Raw genomic sequence first — 23,096 nt, forward strand, 5'->3', positions numbered from 1 at the left:
GGTACAAGAGTACATTTTGTCAAAAAAAAAAAAAATTCATTGAAAAAAAATCTGTGACTCTATGTATGAGTACTATAGTGGTTGTTTGGATTGTAGCATTCATGTTATAATGCAAAGATGTGCTTGAAAGTGTAACACTGAATAGAGACAGTCAAAAAAATCTTTATCTAGTCACATAATAGGGAAACCACAGAAAAATTCGTGTCTTATTTTCTATTCTTTTACTTTCAACTTTATGCCCTATGTCCCCTGTACATAGCATAAGATTATTGATAATATATGGTAATGGATAAATTCATAGGCTTTGTAGTTAAATGCTAGAACTTAAATTATAGCTTTACTGTCTTATAAAATTTAACTTTTTCCTACCAGTTTTCTCTCTATAACTTTAGACATATATTAATATAATTCACATTAATATATTAAAGGTGAAAAGTATATGATTATCTCAATAAAAATAGAAATATATTTATTATAAATCAAAATCTGAGATTTAAATAAAAAAAATATCAAATACTATCTTATTAAAAAAACCCGAAAGCTAATATCATACATTATGCTGAAATAGGACAATCATATCACTTAAAATCAGGAATGAGATTAGAATACCTGCTATCTCCAATTTTATTATAATGTGTTGAAGGAACTTATCAAAGAAATAGGACAGAAAAAGAATTTGAATATATTTAAGGATACACAACACATATTCCAAGCAATCCTTTTCTGCAAGATAAGATCATTTAAAGACATTATTCAAATATTAGATAGCATCATATTCTCTATTTATAAGCAATATTTTAAAAGTAGAATCCATTATAATAGAGATGGTTTAATAAATTGTTTGACAATATCAACAGTTATTTCTTATGTAGTGGTCTGGGTGAAAACTTTGGAGTAGTTTTAAGAGATCATGGAGACATTATGGTGGGTTTGCTGTAGAAGATCACTGGCCTTGTGTGTTTGGCTATATGTGAGGGTCCACACAAATGGCTAAGCATATTGTACACAAAGATTCTTGATGTTCTTGAACAAATTCCTAAAAATGGAGCATATCAAGAGTATACAAAACAGATTATGAATGAGAAACTGAACATGGTTAAATGGAATCAGATGTTAAGAGATTAGAAGACCATCTTCAGGGTGGCCAATTAGGAGAGGTGATTCTTCAGGCTGAAAATGAACTAAGTCTGGCAAGCAAAATGATTCAGTGGAAATTTTAACTGGAAGAGCCTCCTGCCAACCAATGGAAATGGTCAATATAATAATCATTAAATGACTAATGTGTTCATGGGAAACAGATGCAATTAAATGTACTTTTATGTTAAAGATGTTTCTATATTATTGACAACTTATAACCAAGAAAACTAATGCAGAACATATTTAGGAAACTTGTTAATATTGATGAGTATGGTAATGGGGACTTGTGAATCCAATTTTGATGTGTAAAGCATTCATTTAAGTTATTTAAAAAATAGATGATGGAATAAAAGGAATAGAGAAAATAACAGTAACTCATAAGACAGCAGAGTTTTCAAGCAAATGGGAACACTTATTTTTGCTTTATCTTGTTTGGTTTGCTCTATGCTGATGGAAAAGACATAGATTTAAACATATTTTAATTAATTTGAGAGAGAGAGAGAGAGAGAGCAGGGGAGAAGGTCAGAGGGAGGGAGAGAGAATCTCAAACAGTCTCCATACTCAGCATAGAGACCAACGTGGGCTCCATCCCACAACCCTGAGAGCATGACCTGAAGCTAAAATCAAGAGTCAGACGCTCAACCAACTGAGCCACCCAGTAACCCCTAGAAATGATGTAGTCTTGAATGAAAAACTTTTAGTGTAGAAAAGACAAGGGAGAGTTGGTAGAATGATGTTCTGAAGTAGAGAAGCAGAATGGACCCCACTGCACAAGTGAATGAATTGGTTTCATATAGGATAGTGGAAAGTGCATCTCTGCTCAAAGTGGAAAGGGAAAACATGTACTGAGAATGTACAGTGATACTGGGTATGAGAAGAACTGCCCAGGTTTTTGTACTGCTGTCATTTATAAGAAAAAAAAAAGTATTCTCTGGTTTACATTTAGATATTGGTCCTAAGAAAGAAAGAAGAACCAAGAATAATACCAGAGTTATTATCTTGGACTCAAGGGCAAATCAACTAATATAACTAGAAAATCGGGTGGAGAGGTTTGTGCAGGGGTTGGGGATGAAGAAAAACAATTCTATCAGCTTTGGCTTTTTGTGTGAGATTTTATTTTATGAACTCAGAGTAAAAACGTTTAGTTGCTTATAGGATATAAGTGTTTGGAGTTTAATAAATCCTTGTAGGGGTGCCTGGGTGGCTCACTCGGTTGAGCGACCAACTTTGGTTCAGGTCATGATCTCATGATTCATTAGTTCGAGTCCCACGTCAATCTCTGCACTGACAGTGTGGAGCTTGATTAAGGTTCTCTCTCCCTTTCCAACTCCCCTCTCTTTCTCTCTTAAAATAAATAAGTAAACTTAAAAAAAAACTAAAATAAGCAGAAGGAATTACATCAAACTAAAAACTTATGTCCAATGAAGGATACCATCAACAAAACAAAAATGCAGTCTACTAAATGGGAGCTAGACTGAAAAATTGTTTACCTCATGGCGGTTAATATCCAAAATACATAAAACACTTGTATGAGTTCATGTCAAGAGAATAAATCACTTGATTTAAAAATGAGCAGAGGATTTGAATAGACATTTTTTCAAAGAAGATATACAGATGGCCAACAGGCACATGAAAAGATGCTTGACATCACTAATCTTTATGGAAATAGAAATCAGAACCACAATGAGATATCACCTCACACAAGTCTGATTGGCTATTGTCAAAAAGGCAAAAAAATAACAAGCATGTGAAGAAAAGAGAACCTTCATTCACTGTTGGTGAGAATGTAAATCAGTGCAGAGTGTAGAGATTTTGCAAAAAAAAAAACGCACAAAAAACAGACAAACAAACAAACAAAAACCAGAATTGTCATATGATCCAGTAATTCCACTTATGGGTATTTAACTAAACCAAAACAAACCAAACCAAACCAAACAACAACAACAACAAAGTAAAACACCAGTCCAAAGAGATATAGGCACCCCTATGTTCATTGCAGGATTATAATAGCCTAGATATGGAAGCAACATAAGTGTCCATCAATAGATGAGTTAATAAAGAAAATGTGGTACACACACACACACACACACACACACACACACACACAAACACAATAGAATATTAGCCATAAAAAAAGAAGAAAATATTGCCTTTGGCAACCACATGGATGGACGTGAAGGGTGTCATGCTAAGTGAACTAAGACAGAAAAAGACAAATATGATTTCACTTGTATGTGTAATGTAAAAAACAAGTGAATAAACATAAAACAGAAACAAACTCAGATACATGAATCAAACTTTTGGTTAAGAGAGTGGAGAGGGACTGGTGCCCAGGCAAAATAAGAAAAGGCAATTAACAGGTATAATCTTCCATTTATGAAATAAATAAGTCATAGGGATGTAATGTAGAGCACAGGTAATATAGTCAGTAATACTGTAATAACTTTGTGCAGTGACAAATGATAACTATGGTGGGAATCATTTTATAATACATAAACATATTAAATCACTATTATGTACACCTGAAACTAATAGGATATTGTGTGTCAATTACACTTCAATTGATTCAGTATCTCTCAGGTGATTACATGTCTGCCCACTGAATTTCAATAAAAATTTTTTAATGTTTATTTATTTCTGAGACAGAGAGAGAGCATGAGTGGGGGAAGGGCAGAGAGAGAGGGAGACTCAGAATCAGAAGCAGGCTCCAGGCTCTGAGCTGTCAGTACAGAGCCCTACGTGGGGCTCGAATTCACAAACCGTGAGATCATGACCTGAGCCTAAGTCGCTCAACTGACTTAGCCACCTAGGCGCCCCACCACTGAATTTAAATAAAAAAAATATCTCTTAAAATGGTAGGAATAAATGCAGGAGAGACTGGAGGAGGAGGGGAAGGAGGAGGGGGGGAAAATTTCACGAACTCCCTCTAACTTCTTCTCCAACATCAATATTACATGCCATTTTACCTAGAGTTAACTCCAAGTAACTCAAAACATGAAAAATGCTCATATTACTTGTTCCAAATCAAACTATAACCATTAAGTTTAAGTTTGAGAAGCATTATTTATTAAGTAAACATTACAATTTTATGATAAGTTAAAAGATACATAGGAAAAAGTTATCACATTGGGGTCTATCTTCAAAATGTAGCTAATTAATGCTGAAGTTTTAGAGTTATTTTAGATGTTTCTGACTTCCTACTACCTCCAACATGTTTATTAAAATTATAATATTTCTATAAATATAAAAGCAATTAAATGTACAAAAGAATAATTTAAGAGTATTTTTCTGACAGATTTGGGGATTAAAAAAGCAGGTTCTATAAGAAGAAAGTAGTGGTTATGAAGAATCTGTAACGGATCTTAGTTCATAACAGTAATATCAGAGGAACGAAACTTTTATTCACATTGTTGCCCTCATTCTAATCCAACATGATTTTTGTTTTTGTTTTCTGTTTTAACTCTAGAATCTCAATTTGAAAAATTGTGTCATAAATCAAGATGAAGAGGAGGATTTAGGAACATTAGAGTCTTTTATAATGACTTGTGACATTTAAAGGGCCAGGTTTTTTGTTGTTGTTGTTTGTTTGTTTAAGAAGCTAATATTTTAATTTAATATATTTTCAAGAATTAGTCCTATCTAGGATGCCAATTAAAATGTGGTAGAAATAATTGGAAAATCTCCTTTCTCCAACAGTAAAATGTTAGTATAACAAAAGTAACACCACAATAATATCTACCTACTATATTTAAAATATGTTTTTGAAAGCATGGAAACTAACTCATTCCAGACATAAAAGAGATTTCAAAACAGTATTATTGATTTTTTCTTTTATTTGTATTTATGATAAATAAGGTAGATTTATTGCTTGAAGTTACAGTTAATACTAAATATTTGATGAATTATATTAAGCTAACCCTTTCTGAATTTAATCATTCCTCCTTTAAGTAGTGTAGCAATGACTTGACAGTATATTCTTAGAAAAGGAACTAAAATCAACATGCAACTTGAGCTCATTTTTAAGGAAAAAAATTCCATTTGTGGGTGAATGCAGGTGTCCCTGTATTTTTCCCTCAAGATTTTATTGGCTATTACTTTGCTTGGAACTTAAGCATATGAATAGACACAATTGTTGAAAAGGCATAAATAAATGGATATGCCTGTGAGAGGCAGTGTTTAATTACCTATAGTGTCTCTTTACATATGTTTTATCAAAAGTGTTTTACTCTTTAAATACCTATCACTTTTCTTCTGATTTTTAAATTATGCACATTATATATAATATGGGGAAAGAAAAAATCCCAAGAACTATGTTTTTAAATGATGCAAATTTAGAAGAAATTCAAACTATCTTCTTAGTCTTTTTGATGTTTACACATGCAATTATATTGCATATGTATAATATATATTTGATTTTTACATACAGCCTTACATATAAATATATATACCTGATGTTCATCTATCTATGATCACCTAGTTCATATTCTTCCTAATATTTCCTTCAAAAAAAGGTAAAATGGACTATATCAGAAATAAATATAATGTAAAGATAAACTCACTGGGGAGAATATTTAAAACATATTGGGCCTCCTGGGTGGCTCAGTCAGTTAAGTGTCCAACTTCAGCTCAGGTCATGATTTCATGGTTCGTGAGTTCCTGCCCCGTATCAGGCTCTATGTTGACAGCTCAGAGCCTGGAACCTGCTTCAGATTCTGTCTCCCTCTCTCTGCCCTTCCCCAGCTCGTGCTCTGTCTCTCTCTCTCAGAAATAAACATTAAAAAAACAAAAATAAAAAAAAAAGTAAATAGCAGCCAGAAAATTAACGAAGAAGATTGAAACTACACTGTGGAATTTGAAGTATCACAGAAACTTCAGTAAATTTACCATTTACCCCTACTGGATTCTTCAGACTGAACTTAAAGGGAATGAGGAAATAATTTATTTAAAAAGTACAAAATTATATAATAACAAGGATAGAAGGATATTTAATATGAATGAAAGAGGACATTAAAAATTCATAAAATGATACTGAAGATTGCAAAATCTTTTTGAACAAATGGGAAGAATGCTGTGTTCTTAAGTGGAATATTTAACAACATTAACAATTTCAAAACTTATCCCCAGTTTTTTTTTAATTTGATAAACTGATTTCATTTTTATTTATTTATTTATTTTATTTAAATCCAAGTTTGTTAACATATAGTGTAGTAATGGTTTCAGGAGTAGAATTCAGTGATTCATCACTTACATGTAACTCCTGGTGCTCATCCCAAGTGCCCTCCTTGACACCCATCCTTCCCACCTGCCTTCCTTCCAGCAGCCCTCAGTTTGTTCTCCTTATTTAAGAGTGGGTATCTTATGGTTTGCCTCCCTCTCTTTTTATCTGGGTTTTCCTTCCCTTCCCCTATGTTCATCTCTTGTGTTTCTTAAAGTTTCTGTGAAAGAGTAAATATTTCATTGAAACAAAACAAAAACCCATGAAAAACTCTCAGGAAACAGGAAAGGAAAGGAAAATTTCCTCAGAAAATACCACATTACTGTAAACAATTTAATATCATCGTAGGGTAAAAGTAGTAATTAGATACATGCAGAAAAATAAATAAAGACTCCAGAAGTAGTTTTGTAATATATTACTCTGAATTTCCATTTTGCCAATATCCTCAGGGTTTGTATATACGCATCTAACTCTTTTAAATAACATAAAATGCCAGAATGTGGATGTATTTTCATTGTGATAAATATTTCCAGATTATTTTTAAAACTTTTGTAGCAATGTACAGTTCTGCAATAGTGTTTTGTTTTAAGAAGTTAGGTTCTAAAAGCAGAATACTTGAGTTTGAATTCTAACTCTACCATATACTTGCTGCCTGAACTTGTACAGATTAGTTTACCTAATTATGCCTCAATTTTATCATCTGTAAAGTTAATAGTAGCCAGCTTTGGGGTTATTTTGAGGATTAAATGACTCAATATTTATAAATACATTTACATAAGTGCCTGACAAATAAAAGCACAATATAAAACAATACTAAATTAAGAATAGTGATGTGATGGGATGCCATGATAAGGCTATATGAATTAAACAAAATACAAAATAATTAGCTTATTAAAATTATACATTTTTCCGGGGCTCCTGAGTGGTTCAGTCTGTTAAGGGAACCATTTTTGCTCTCAGTCAGATCCTAGTCTCACTTACAATTTGTGATTTCAAGCCTCACACTGGGCTCTGTGCTAGCAGCACGGGGCCTGCTTGGGATTCTCTCTATCCTTCTCTCTTTTTCCCTCCCCACTTTGCACATTCTCCTACTCTCTAAGTAAATAAATAAATTAATTAATTAAATCAACATGTTGTACACCTTATACCTACATAATGTTATATGTTGATTATATCTCAATGAAGCTAGAGAAAAGTAAAATTGCACATCTAAGAACATAACACAAACCACAATAGTAATAACTCCATAATTTGTATATTTTACCCAAAGATGCGAAGGATATGCTTCAACCTTATAATATTGCTTTTTTTTTTCTATTTTGTCCTTTGTTTCATTTAATCATTTGCTTAAGTTACCATAGTGAGTAGAATGACATTAAAATGAAAGGAAAGTATTAAAATTTTTCTTCATCAATCATTGTGGTATGTTTTTGTAGTTAGCATATTAATCGTACAATATGGGAAGTGCTGTCATGCTGAAATTATACATTATTTATATCGCTTTTTTGTGTTTTATGCTCTTATTTTGATGAGTATTATTATTTACATGTTAAAATACAATATTTTTAAGTTACCCATACTAATTATAGAATTTCACATATATTCTAGGCTATTCCCTTGCTTTATTGAAGCTTTGGAAACATTTGTCTTTATCCACTACTAAAAGCTTACTATTCATTCACCTCGAAATGCCTCCTGGTAATTGGGAGTACATTCAGGGACTTTACCAGTAGAACTTGATAGTCCCAAACTCTAGATGCTAATTTCACCAGCACTTGAGACATGACTCAGCCCCAAGGTGGGTATTAGAATCTTTATTTGCAATGCAATTTTATTTGATAGAAATTATTTTAAAGTTTCTGGGAGTCTTCTTTACTGGTCTTTAATGCTTGCTTAATATAGAAAGAAACTTTGCTTTTAAACCCTGTTAATGTCTTTATAGGGAAATAATACACAGAAATAGCCGATAGGCTAGCTTATATGAGCTTATGTACTTTCAGCAAATAATTCCCTTGCTTCTCTTTCTAGTTATGCTTCTGTGGTAATTTATAAGTTTAGCAACTTTGTTGAACATAATAGAACATATAATATACCTTGACATCTTATGACGTTGCCCGTCCCACTTGATTTTTTTAATTTTTATTTTTTACATTTTGTTCTACTCCATTATTCTGCATAAACTACAAAGAGAAATTTCTTTGCAATCCCTCCTTTCATTGTCTATTTGATTTATATTTAATTCAATTAGATTCATTTAAACCAATATATGCCATACAAGTGTTATGTGGCAAAATTATAATTGGCATAAGGGACAAAATAGAAAAGCTGTCTACACATAGTGTGAATCACAAAATAATGAAACAATTCAGTATCACTTGGCACCCACTGAGTTCTTAATGAGTATTTATGTAATGTGTATATACGAGGCCTCATATAAGCCACCCATTTTTTAACATTTAAAACCGAGTTGAAGAATAAAACTTGCCATTTAAAATGAACAGTTTTCAATCAGAGAAGAAATGTTTGCAATTCCCTAGGACAGCCTAGTAATATACCCTGAATCAAGGAGAGGAGGCAAAAGTCACCAACAGGACTTCACAATTTCTGCCTTTCACTTTTTATCATTTATTTCTCTGAAGTTAGCCTACAATTATATATCATTGAAAATAGCAGCAAATGTTTGTAAACCATCCTAATTTTGTATATTTGTATTGAATACTGACTGAGAATTTACAGATTTCTAACTGCAGACTTCTTCCAGCATCATTTTTAGAAGCCCAATCAAGAAATGTATGTTGGAATGTTAAATGTTACAATTTATTTTAAGTAAGCTCTACATCCAACATGGGGCTTGACTCAAGGCCCCAAGATCAGGAGTCACATGCTCTACCAACTGAGACAGCCAAGAGCTCCACTACTGAAAACCCTTAAAGAATATGATATATACTTTCAAGAGTATTTCAGAATATGCTGTTTGCAGTATCAAAAAATTCTAAAGAGAGGCACTGACAAACAGTTTTCTACTTCAGTCTTTATTTGTCTCTTTATTGTTACTTCATTAATAAGCTGTGGCAATATTTAGACATATTTGTTTAAATAAGCCCCAATACCATGAAGTTATCTTTCTTAAGATAAAGGTAAAATCATCTAGTATGGAGAAAAAAATTGAATTTGGTTTTGAATTGAATTTGAATTGAACTATTTGAACCATTACACATAATAATGTCTTAAGAAATTATGTATCTTATTTTCAACAATGATATAATTTTGACATGAAAGCTATACATTTCCTACCATGAGTGCTCAAATCCTGATTATATACCAATATGTACTATTTTAGCAAATAATTAAAAGGATATGCCTATACTAGCAATATCCTTGGCAGAAAGGGATACTTGTGTCTTATTTAATGAGGGTATTCTCTACCACTTTAGTCTTTGTGAATAAAGTTTCCAATACATGATTAATGCATACTGAGTCCCCAAAATCCTGAAAATATTCTATCATGCCAAATAAAATAGTTATTAATAATTGCAATAAATCTGAAACATGGTATTTCAGGAATAATTAGAATTATCATCTATCATGTTGCCTTCACCTATGTCAAAATCTGTTTCTTAGAATGCAGGTTATTGGTTTAATTCTTTATAAAATTATACATCTTTTAGACTATTCACTTGATGCTCATTAACAGTGTATACCCTTGACAATATGTGATACCCAAAAATGTGATAAAAATGTGTTGCTAATAAATCAGCTTTCTAAGCTATCATATTTACTATTAATTTTATAGCTGAATTTATATGTCAAATAACAGAACACCAAAATATAAGAAGCAAAAACTGTTAATAGTACAGGACATACATGAGATAAACAATTGAAATTGGAAACTTTACTGTCATTTTAGGAAAGATTAATTATACCTTAGACTGTTTCCTTTTAGACGTATGGTTCACCTGTGACTGACTTTCCGTTTTATTTTCAAACAGTTTTATACAAATGAGGGAATCTAGGGGCGCCTGGGTGGCGCAGTCGGTTAAGCGTCCGACTTCAGCCAGGTCACGATCTCGCGGTCCGGGAGTTCGAGCCCCGCGTTGGGCTCTGGGCTGATGATGGCTCAGAGCCTGGAGCCTGTTTCAGATTCTGTGTCTCCCTCTCTCTCTGCCCCTCCCCCGTTCATGCTCTGTCTTTCTCTGTCCCAAAAATAAATAAAAAACGTTGAAAAAAAAACAAAAACAAATGAGGGAATCTAATTATCTTATACTTAAAATTTCATGACCTAAAGTTTAATTCTCTTGAATTTAAATGGGGTCATTGTATTCCTGTTTGCTAGTACTCAGCTATGAAACCATGAAGACATCCCCCACTTTCTAAACCCTGGATACTGCTCTACACTTGTGCTACATATATATTTTTATTACTTAAAAAATTTCTTAATTTCAGCTTTAAGCACCCCAGACTACCTTGTATTATTGCTAGTAGAGTTCTACTGTTACTGAGAAAGACTGAGATATTCAGTAAAATGAAGTTTCTTTTAAAGTCACATTCAGTAGTACTAATATAAATTACTAAATTCAATAAAGTAATCACTTTATATAGTTTTATTAGAAAATTGAAAACTAACAACATTTCACATTTAAGGCTTTTCTACTCATTAGTTAAATTACTTCAAACAGCACATGAAAAATAAAGGTCAACATTTTCACTAATTAACAGTTTTTATAAGTCGGAGTGTAAATTAAAAAAAATATATATGCTTGGGATGTTCTGTTTTGTAAGCATATTTGTGATGAACTTGAAAGTAAAGTGAAATTTTCAAATACACTTTGTCTAATATATTTTCTTGGTTTGGTGAAAGTAACACTGTGCTTGGAATGCAGTGCAGAATAATCATTCATTATGTTCTTTTACAATGTTAGGTTTTCTTTAAATTCAGCTTAACATATCTTTTTAATTGAGACAGTCCAACATGTATTGCTATTTGGGTTTTTTCCTTCCCTGTAGAATAAGAAATGTTATGTTATTTATTTTTTTTATTTTTTTTAAATCTTTTTTAACGTTTATTTATTTTTGAGACAGAGACAGAGCATGAACGGGGGAGGGTCAGAGAGAGAGGGAGACACAGAATCTGAAACAGGCTCCAGGCTCTGAGCGGTCAGCACAGAGCCCGACGCAGGGCTCGAACTCACGGACCACACGAGATCATGACCTGAGCCAAAGTCGGACGCTTAACCGACTGAGCCACCCAGGCGCCCCAAGAAATGTTATATTAAAAAATAATTTTTTAATACAGAGAACAGTTTTATGTTGCCAGAGGGAAAGGAGGTTGCAGTAGGGCAAAATGGCTAAAGGGAATTAAAAAGTAGAAACTTACAATTATAAAGTAAATAAGTAATGGGCATGAAATGTATAACTTAGGGATTATAGTCAATAATATTGTATTAACTTTGTAGGAGGACAGATGGTCAATAGACTTACTGTGATTACAATTTTGCGATGTATAGAAATGTGAATCACTAAGCTGTACACCTGAAAACTAATGTAATATTGTATGTCAATTATACATAAATAAAGAAAAATTATTTAAAAATCAGAAAATTTTAATTTTTTAATTTCAGGATTCTTTAAATGTCCATTTTGAGCTCAATAACACGTCTATAGACTTCATGGTTTTTGAGCCTTAAAGAAATAATTTATATCTATAAGTATTAAAAACCCTAAATATCCTAAGAGAGTTATAATTCCATCATCCACTGGACAGAATAATACCAGCATCATGATTAACCAATTAAAATATAGCACATTTTTATCTATCTTAATGTCTGGGTCAGGACATACATTTAATATTGTTTGTTTGTATAAAAAAATATAAACAATTTCCTTTAACCAATAAGGAAACAGAGGACTTAGAGTTTACAGCATTTATCCAAATTCTCTGGTAAATGACAGCGCTGGAATAAGAATGTAAGCAATTGACCACTGAGTCTGCTGTCTTATCTACTATCTACATGCAGACCCTATTCTAAGTCTCAGTTACTTTATATATAATATGGGGAATGATAATGGCCACATCAGAGTTTTGCAAAGATTAAATGAAAAGCAAAGCATTTGGAACAGTGTTCCATAAATGTCAACTTCTATAAATACTGTGTGTAATCATATGCTACATTGTCAGTGATAATGAAGAGGTTAGCATTAAGACGAAAATATAATGATCAACGAAACAGATTAGGCAATAGGTGATATATTTCTATGAAGATCTATTTCATCAAACACGTCAAATAATTCTTTATGAATAAGCATAAAGAATTTGTTTTTTTACACATATGATTTAATTGAAGAGTTACTGCTCATAGTTTAAAAAATAACAATTTCCAGCTTATTAGCTTTGAAGATCTATTTTATCAAACACATCAGAGAATTTTTTATGAAAAGGATAAGGAAATTTTTTTGCACATATGATTTAACTGATGTTACCATTCATAGACTAAAAATAACAAATTTCTAGCACACTGCTTATTATCATTTAAATATTCTCAGAAGTCCTTCCATAATATTTAGAAAAAAATAATAAGGTAGGGAGAAAAAGATTTTACTTTATATGTTTTTAGTAATATTAAACTATGAACTCTTACTTTAATATTTGATTTCCATGACAATCTTATGTAGTAACCCCCATAATGCATAATACCTTGGAAAGTTAGTTTTGAGGTGGTCAGGTTTGAATACACTAAAACCACTTTATGGGAAAGAGAATTAAAAGCCTGTCTTATAGGGGTGCCTGGGTGGCTCAGTCGGTTAAGCGCCGACTCTAGCTCAGGTCACGATCTCGCGGTCTGTGAGTTCGAGCCCCGCATCGGGCTCTGGGCTGATGGCTCAGAGCCTGGAGCCTGCCTCCGGTTCTGTGTCTCCCTCTCTCTCTGCCCCTCCCCGTTCATGCTCTGTCTCTCTCTGTCTCAAAAATAAATGAACGTTAAAAAAAATATATTAAAAAAAAAGAAATAAAAGCCTGTCTTATAATGCATTTTCATTTATGCTTCCAAGAAAAACAAAACACTGAGGACATAATTATTATGTGTGTGTGTGTGTGTGTGTGTGTGTGTATAGGATATGATAGAGATAGACATATTAATATAAATACTATATTTTTTTATAAAAAAAGGATTCCTTTGCAATTAACATTCATGAAATTTTGACCTATCTTTAAAAACAAATAAATTTTAATATTTGATATATTGTTTTCCATCTCTCCACCAACTTTATGGAAAATGCAAATTTTATATTGGCATTTATTTATTTGCAAATGTTTATAAAAGAGCAAACTAATCACCACCCTTATTTACAGATATGAAAACTGGGCAGTTTGCAATTACATATGCACATGTAAAAGCTTATTATATATTATATATAAAGTATAAATAAATATATATTTTTATAACATGTAGTCCCAAAATTTGAGGATTCAGGTTCAACAATTTACATTTAATAGAAAGATTAAAAGCAGTTTTTGGAGTTCTTAGTGCTTACTTAATATTTGCCGAATAGATGTATAGCATTTTAGGCTGATGAACATTGGTAATGCCAGTCACATGTGTATTTAGACTCATGAGGAAGCTTTTTATCTAAAGTAACATTAAGAAAGACATATTTTCTCATCATAGTCCAACAGTTTTTCAGAAAATGATTATAATGCAAATTAACACTGCTGAATCACTAATTTCTTCATCATATCATAGTCACTAATTTGTTTTATTTACCCTAGACTCCAAGATCTGCATTCCAAATGATTAACAATTACAATTGTGCATTAAAAATTAATGCTATATATGTGTAATTGTAAAAGATGGTATTTCACAATTGGTTTACTCCTCAAACGTCTTAAAAATTTAGACACCCAGTATTAGCAGGTTTTTGTTTTTGTTTTTTTGCTATATACAGACACATTTACACTCACACCCCCATTACAAATAAAGACTTATAGGAAGAAAGTCAATATATTTTTATAAAATATGTTCCCTGAGGAAATTATTTAAAAACAAAAGAAAGTTCAAAGTTTTAAATGCATATAACTATTACAGAGCCTATTGATGGGAATCTCATGTTTTATTTAGGTCCTTAAAGACAGCTATTTTCTGGACCATATCCCTCAATCTTTGCTAATGCTTCAATGAAGACAGAAAGAAGGACTCAAGATTGCTGTTGGTAAAATATCACTGAACAATTATAAAGGCTGAAGTTTTATAGTTTAGGGTTTCATGAAGGGAAAAAGAATCAATAGACTTTGGAGTGTGGATTACAGTTACTTGGAGTGATGCAAGTTCAACATCTCTATATTTTCTAATAACGGTTGTGCATTAAACTAAATTTGAACTTTTTCATTGAGATATATAAAACACATAACAGAAGAATATGTGTATGTGCTGACTACATATTTATATTGGACACTATTGAGCAAACAATTATTTTTAAAAAGAAAGCTAAAAAGTGGTGCCTGGGTAGCTCAGTCAGTTAAGCATCTGACTTTGGCTCAGGTCATGATCTAGTTTGTGAGTTTGAGCCCCAGGTCAGGTTTATAATGACAGCTCAGAGCCTGGTGTGATTCTGTGTGTCTATCTCTCTGTGTCCCTCCCCTGCTCATACTCTTTCTCTGTCTCTCCCTCAAAAATAAATAACATTGAAAACATTTTTAAAAATCTAAATGGAAAGTCAGGAATATGCATGCAATTCATTCTCCCGTCTCATGCAAACATTTGGTCTTTAATCATAAGACATACAGTTAAAGTGTATTATATACAAGCTTGGTAGGTTTAAATTATCATTTCTAAACTATAAATTAACAAAACAATATTATTATATAGTTAAATTATTACTTGATTATTTACCAATAAAACTGAATAAAGGTAATTCTCAGTTATCTTTATATGTAGTCTCATACAAAATTAATCAGTATTTCTATAGCTTAATTATTAGCCTTGATTGTGTACCTGAAAGAATTGCTTATAGCATAATGTAAGACTGCTAGTGATATTGAGAATCAGTCTAGGCACTAATCAGGTTAAAAGATTGTAATAATTAAGGTCAAACAGGAAACTGGTTAGAGTAGATCATCCCCAGGGCATACAGATCTTCTTCAACTCAGGATGGGGTTCTATACCAATAAACCCATCAGAGGTTGAAAATATCACAACTCACAAGTGAATTTAATACAGTCATACCTTGGAGATACTGTGTCTTTGGTTCCAGACCACTACAAAAAAATGAGTATTGCGATAAAGTAAATCACATGATATTTTTAATTTCCCAGTGCATATAAAGTTATGTTTACACTATATTGTAATCTATTAGCATTAGGTATATTAAAAACAATGCATATACCTTAATTAAAAATACTTGATTGCTAAAAAATACTAACCATCATCTGAGCTTTCAGCAAGTCCTGTTTTTGCTGGTGGAGGTTCTTGGCATGATGTTCATGGCTACTGACTGATCAGGGTAATGTTTGCTGAAGGTTGGGTTGGCTGTGGCAATTTCTTATAATGAGACAATGAAGTTTGCCACATTGATTGACTCTTCCTTTCATGAATGATTTCTCTGTAACATATTTGTAACATATAACATACATTTCTCTGTAACATATTTGATAGCATTTAATCACAGTAGACCTTTCAAAATTGGAAACAATCCTCTTGCTTCTGCTTTCTCCACTAAGTTAGTGTAAATCCTTTGCCATCATTTCAATAGTCTTCACAGTATCTTCACCAGGAGTAGATTTTATCTCAAGAAGCCATTTTCATTAATCATTCTTAAGAAGCATCTCCTAATCCATTGAAGTTTTACATGAGATTGCAGAAATTCAGTTACATCATCAGGTTCTACTTCTAATTCTAGTTCTCCTGCTATTTCTACCATGTCTGCAGTTACTTCCTCCACTGAAGTCTTGAACCCCTCAAAGTCATCCATGAGGGTTGGAATCAACTTTCAGCCTTGTTAATGTTGCTATTTTGACCTTTTCACATGAATCATGACTATTCTTAATGGCATCTAGAATGGTGAATATTTTTCAGAAGATTTTCAATTTACTATGCCCACATCCATCAGAGGAATCACTATCTATGAAAGCTATAGCCTTATAAAATATATTTTTCCAATTATAATCTTTAAAGTCAAAATTACTCCTTAATCCATGGGCTGCAGAATGGATATTGTGTTAGCAGGCATGAAAACAATATGAATTACATTGTAGATCATCAGAGCACTTGGGTGACCAGATGGATTGTGAATGAGTTATTTTTATAACTTGGTTATAACTTTGGTTCCAATAAAGTTATTTGTCAATAACTTCCTCACCTTTGTCAGCATTCATAGAATTGAAGAGAGTTTGGACTTTCCTCTGGATGAAGCCCTAGCTTGAGGGGATGTTGTGGCTGGTTTGATCTTCTACCCAGACCACTAAAACATTCTCCATAACAGCAATTAGGCTGTTTCACTTTCTTGTCCTTTGTGTGTTCGTTGGAGTAACACTTTTAATTTCCTGCAAGAATTTTTCCTTTGATTCCACAACTTCACTGTTTGGTACAAGAGGCCTATATTTTAGCCTATCTTGGCTTTCAATATGCCTTCTGCATTAAGCTTAATTATTTCTACCTTTTGATTTAAAGTGAGAAATGTGCAACCCTTCCTTTTACTTGAATACTTGGAGGCCTATCGTTATTAATTGGCCTACTTTGACAATCATTGTGCCTCACGGAATATGGAGGCTTGAGGAAAGGAAAGAGATGAGGGAATAGCTAGTGGGTAGAGCAGTCAGAACACACACAGAATTTATTGTTTGCTGATTTATATGGATGTGGTTTGTGGTACCCCCCACCATTACAACAGTAACCTCAACGATTACTGATCACAGATCATAACAAACATAATGAAAATGAAAGAGTTTGAAATGTTGCTAGAATTACCAAATGTGACACAGAGACACAAAGTGAGCAAATAATATTGGGAAAATGTACAGAAAGATTTCTTCAACACAGGATACCATAAACCTTAAATTTGTTAAAAACACAACATCTATGAAGCTCAATAAAGCAAAGGGCAGTAAAAGGATGTCTTTCCATTTATCTAATCTACAGAACATTATAGTTTAGTCTAGCCTATCTTAAAAGTGCTGAAATACTTTTAAAGATAGGCTAGACTAAAACCATGACATTAGCCTACACTTGGCCAATAAAGTTTTGAATATTTCATGTAATTTATTCAATACTATTCTGAAAGTGAAAAACAGAATGGTTGTATGGGGATAGAATGGTTGTAAGTATATTAGTGGTTTATCCTTGTGATCATGTGGCTGACTGGTAGCTGTCCTCGTTGTCCCTTCCCAGCATCATGAGAGAGTAACATACCCCATATTGTAGCCTAAGAAATGATCCAAATTTAAAATCTGAAGTATGGTTTCCACTGAATGTGTATCACTTTTGCACCATCATAAAGTCAAAAAATCGTTAAGTCAAATCATTATAAGTTAGGTACCACCCATACTTGAAGATTTGTTTTAAGAATGTATTAATCCAATTTTCAGGAGAAGGTATCCTAGTGTCAAAATAGTAAAATCAAACCCAAATTCCTAGTTTGCGGGAAGGGATATGCAATACGTGTAATATGTAATATACTTATGTGTATATGTAATGTATGCAATCGATACAGGGAACTTGAGAAAGTTTTTGCTGTTATGAATGCAACACTGAAGAAGTATCACAATCAAGCAAAAAGAAACAAGACTTGCAAATTCCCTGAGCAGATAAAACCAACTGAGTCATATAAACAGAGCTTAATTTAGCTTATTTTGCAAGGCACGCCAGACTAACTTGACTGGGTCACTTCTCACTTGTGTCTCTGAAAATCACCAGTAAAACTTAAACTTTTCTCTTAAATTGATATAAGGTGACCACTAACTAATTTCTTATCATGTTCTAATATTGTAAACAACACTGTGAAGAAAAAACAACCACTGTTTCCTCATGTAAGCTGTTTATAATAGTATACCTTCAAGTCTCATTCTATGTTTGCTTTGAGTGCTCCTGGTTAGCAAACTGTCTTTTTGGTATGTGCACAATAAAATTTTACTAATTACTACTTGGGTGATTCATTGGTTTTACTTCTACTATTTCTGAAATTTTGACAGGAAAAAGGAGAAGGGAGAGAAGCAGAATGTATTTCAGTATGACTCCAGTTTTAATATCATTTATATTCGTTGAAAAAAAGTAAGTTGGACAAAGAGAAATAAGAGAAAGATAAAGAATTCCAATGAGAGAAATGAAATGTAAATATATTGTTTAAAGTTTAATAAAAGTTAAACTTTAAAAAACGTTTAATTTTAGAATGAAATGATCCACAAATATGCAAGTAATGGTAATGAATTGTTAAGCTCTAATTATTTATTAAGAATGAAAAATTTTCTCCGAATGGCCCTGAGATCTCTCTCATTGTCTTTTCTAATGATGTGTAAAATCTCTGGACTGGCCAGCTCTTTGCTTATCTCCAGGGACATGTCAAAGATTCTGTTGTTGACTTGTGGCTAAAATGAGGCTAAATAGAACAGTAAAATTTGAACAATTAAAGTCAAAACTCCACTGCCGCACAGCTGGTTTTAGGAGGTGTACGCTGATGATGGAAGCCACAAAGAAATACTCAGAAGCACTTATCTTTGAAAGAGGACAGGGAGATTTCACTTATTCTTTCAAGCTATAGAGATTGATCAGTAACTAGCCAACAGTCAAGAGATGCAAGGGAAAACGTGAGGTTTCTGTAACAGAGGCAGATAGAAGTACTAGGAAGGCTTGTAAGTAGGAGTGGTTTACAATTGTATTACACTAGTGAATTTCACATTGAAATCTTAGCCAATCCCAACTTTTAATAATTATGGATTCATTCTCTAATATGAAAGTTTGCAAGATCAATGAGCACAGGGTAATTATATTCAGAAAACAGAATAATACTAGAGATGAGGTGGTTTGCAACATTTAAATTCTCTAATATTGATTTGTTTATTCAGGATTTCATCTAGACCTCTCTGGTCGACAAAAAATATTTAACTCCTTATGAAATGGCAACTTTCAGTATTTGTTCCTAAGATAATATTTGCCAACTTAAAAATGCTATTAGGAAAATATCAATCCTATTCTTTCTTACATATACCAAATATCTAAAAATCATCAATGGATAATGTATTATGTTAGGTGATACAAATGTCATTATTATTACTAATTTAAATACTATATCATATACCATTAGTTTACACAATGATAATGTTAAATTGCAATTAAATATTTGATCAGAATTAAATGAAAGGCACAATTTTTGATTCATTAGTTAAATCAAAAATAGTCATTGAATTGAACAGATCCTGTTTACCTAATGTCCAAACAAAATTCACTACGTTAACTACAGAGAAATAGAATTTATCTTGAAAAGCCAATCGACATTTAATTAACTAAAACTAACTGTTTACATGTAAATTACTTATCTGAGCAACCTAATTGGAAGTGTTTCTCTGGTGCTTTTATTGATTTGACTAACAACTCTAATTTAGTATTTCATCAGATTTAGCTCTCTAGAGTAACACCAACAAGCTTTATTATAACCAAATCACATAGCAAGTGCCTCAAATAATACTTTCTGCATAGGCAAATATTAGTCTTAGCCAAATTCACAAATGGTGTCATATTATACTCGTACTATCCCTCTAGTTGAACTCATTCAAAAACATTGACTAAGGCTAGAAAAATGTTAATTTTTAAAGACATAAATAATAATTAGCAGTATTAAATTTTGGTCATGGAAGTAGGGTTACTAACTGTATTTTATATTTGAAATCTACTGAAAAGCCAGTATATTTTTTTCTCAGTGCCCAAACGTTGAAGCTATTTAAACTGTAAATCTTAAGCTCAATTATTACAAAGAATGGCAACATACAGCTAAAATATAGTTTAGCATAGAAACAGCTATTAGGACTAAAAGTTTTACCATCCATCTTTGTGTGACATTTCATAAAGAGCAGAGTCTAGTCAACTGATCGTTCATATATCATCAGAATTTGAAATTAAATACTTCAATTATAGAAATAAAGATTTTTTTTAAAAAAGAAAGAAAGCATAAACTTTGTTGGACATCTTTAAACCCCTTACTTACTATTAAACATGTATTTTCCACATTTTTACTGCTAAGTTAAAAAATGATCTTAACCTAGCTGTAATTGTTCAATTTCTTCCAAGTTGATTATGTACCTACTGTTAGAATACATCATTCCTCTGGTTAAAGATTCTTGCTTTCCTGCCTATGAAAATGTTACTTAAACACATTAAATTGATGTAATGAATTAATTTAATATGTACATATGCACCATTATTTCAGGTAGCCTATTATAACTTCATTAGAATCGATTACGGAATGAATGTGTGTCTCCCCCCCCAAATTCATATGTTGAAATCCTAACACTTAACATGATGATATTTAGGAGGCAAGGCCTTTGAAAGGTCATTATATGATGAGGATGGAGCCCTCCTGAATGGGATTATTACTATAAGTGTTCTCTAGCCCTCTTTCTGCTGTGTGAGCATACAGAGAGACGGCAGTCTGCAGGTGGGAAGAGGGACATCACCACGACCCAATCATTCAAGTGCCTTGATCATGGATTAAACAACCTGAAAACTATTTTTTGTTTATGAGATACTCAGTCTATGGTACTTTGTTATAGGTAAGATAGGGATGAAGCATTCATTTAAAAAAAAGGTAAGCTTATCTTTCATTTCATAAATGGGAATCAAATGAAAGAAAAAGTTATTCCACTTGATTTATTTTCAATATTATTTGATACCATATAGTACATACATTTTTTCCTACCAGACAAGTAAAATGTTGCTTATTTTCATTCATTGAACTCAGATGTAAAATTATATTTACCGGTAATCCTGGCAATATGAAAACCCTCACAAATTTAGTCAAAGAAGGAAATATAAGTCTGCTTTTTCAGGGTTGTTAATTATAGGATTCATAAAAGAAATGCCAGGAGTTTAACAAACAAAAAGCAAAATCAGATCTATGAATACAGAGAATAAACTGATGGTTGTCAAGAGGGAAGGGGTTGGGGGATGGACAAAATGGGTGAAGGATAGTGGGAGAAACAGGCTCTCAGTTATAGAATGAATAATTTGATATTTATGGGAATTAAGGGCACAGTATAGAGAATGTAGTCAATGATATTATTATAGATATGGTGACATAGTAGCTACATTTGGGGTGAGCATAGCATAAAGTATAGAGAAGTTGAAAAATTATGTTGTACACTTGACACTCAGGTAATATTATGTGTTGACTGTACTCAAAATAATAACAATAATAATTAAAATAATAATTAATAATGATAATAATAATAGAAGAAAAGCTAGGAGCCTGGATTCGATGAGGATGCAAATACATATTGAATTCACTTTCATCCCTTCAAACCTTTCTAAAATAAAATAATTTTCACATGAAATAGGATTTGGAAGTTAATGTCTATGATGATTAATTCTATTTGTCACCTTGGCTAGGCTAAGGTGCCCAGATGTTTGGGCAAGCAGGAATCTGAATGTTGCTGTGAAGGTATTTTTTATTTGTTTTAAGTGTTTATTTTTTTTTAATTTTTTTTTCAACGTTTATTTATTTTTGGGACAGAGAGAAACAGAGCATGAATGGGGGAGGGGCAGAGAGAGAGGGAGACACAGAATCCGAAACAGGCTCCAGGCTCTGAGCCATCAGCCCAGAGCCTGACGTGGGGCTCGAACTCACTGACCGTGAGATCGTGACCTGGCTGAAGTCAGACGCTTAACCGACTGCGCCACCCAGGCGCCCCAGGTGTTTATTTATTTTGAGAGAGAGAGACAGCGAGTGTGCGTGAGCTCATGAGTGGGGGAGGAGGTGAGAGAGAAGGACAGAGAGAGAGAGACAGAGAATCCCAAGCAGGCTCTGTGCTGTCAGCGCAAAGCCCCACGTGGGCTTTGTGGGGCTCGAACCCACATATAATGAGATTATGTCCTGAGCAGAAACCAAGAGTTGGACGCTTAACCAACTGAGCCACCCAGGCACCGTGAAGGTATTTTTCTTAGATGTGAATCAACAGTTCAATCAACAGACTTTGAGTAAAGCAAATGACCCTCCATAATGTGGGTGGGCCTCTTCCTCATCCTTAAGTTTAATGCCTTAAGAGAAAAAGACTGTAGTCCTCTGAAGAAGAAGTAATTATGCCTCTAGACTGCCACTGGACTTGAGACCACATATCAACTCTTTCTTAGTCTCCAGACTGTGAGCCTGCCCCGCAGATTCTTTCTCCCTCAATAAATAGAAACACACACACACACATACATACACATCCTATTGGTTCTGTTTCTCTGGAGAATCCTGACTAATATAGATTTCTTCAGCTATATCATACCATTAAAGAATAACATAAAATAAAATAAAAATATATAACATAATATAATAAATAATATAATTACATAATATAATCATATAATATAATATAATAATAAATAAAATAAAATAAACACGCTTTCCTCATGGCTGAAGTTGCAAAACTGGAATTTCACCACTTCTTATCCGATCTGTTCTTATAATCAACCTGTAGATTGGATAAGAATCAAAACAATCTACATCAATAAGGAAAGGATTGCTAAATTTCAGTGGATCCCTGGGGTTGGAATCTATATTATAATGA

The 23,096-nt window shown here is 32.7% G+C and overlaps 1 pseudogene; it reads left to right on the forward strand.

Annotated features, from left to right (window-relative positions):
- The first annotated feature begins 235 nt into the window (after window positions 1–235).
- Window positions 236–1,262, forward strand: LOC122468026 (annotated as a pseudogene).
- Window positions 1,263–23,096: the final 21,834 nt, after the last annotated feature.

This window comes from Prionailurus bengalensis, chromosome B1, assembly GCF_016509475.1.
Source record: "Prionailurus bengalensis isolate Pbe53 chromosome B1, Fcat_Pben_1.1_paternal_pri, whole genome shotgun sequence".
Classification (NCBI taxonomy): domain Eukaryota; kingdom Metazoa; phylum Chordata; class Mammalia; order Carnivora; family Felidae; genus Prionailurus; species Prionailurus bengalensis.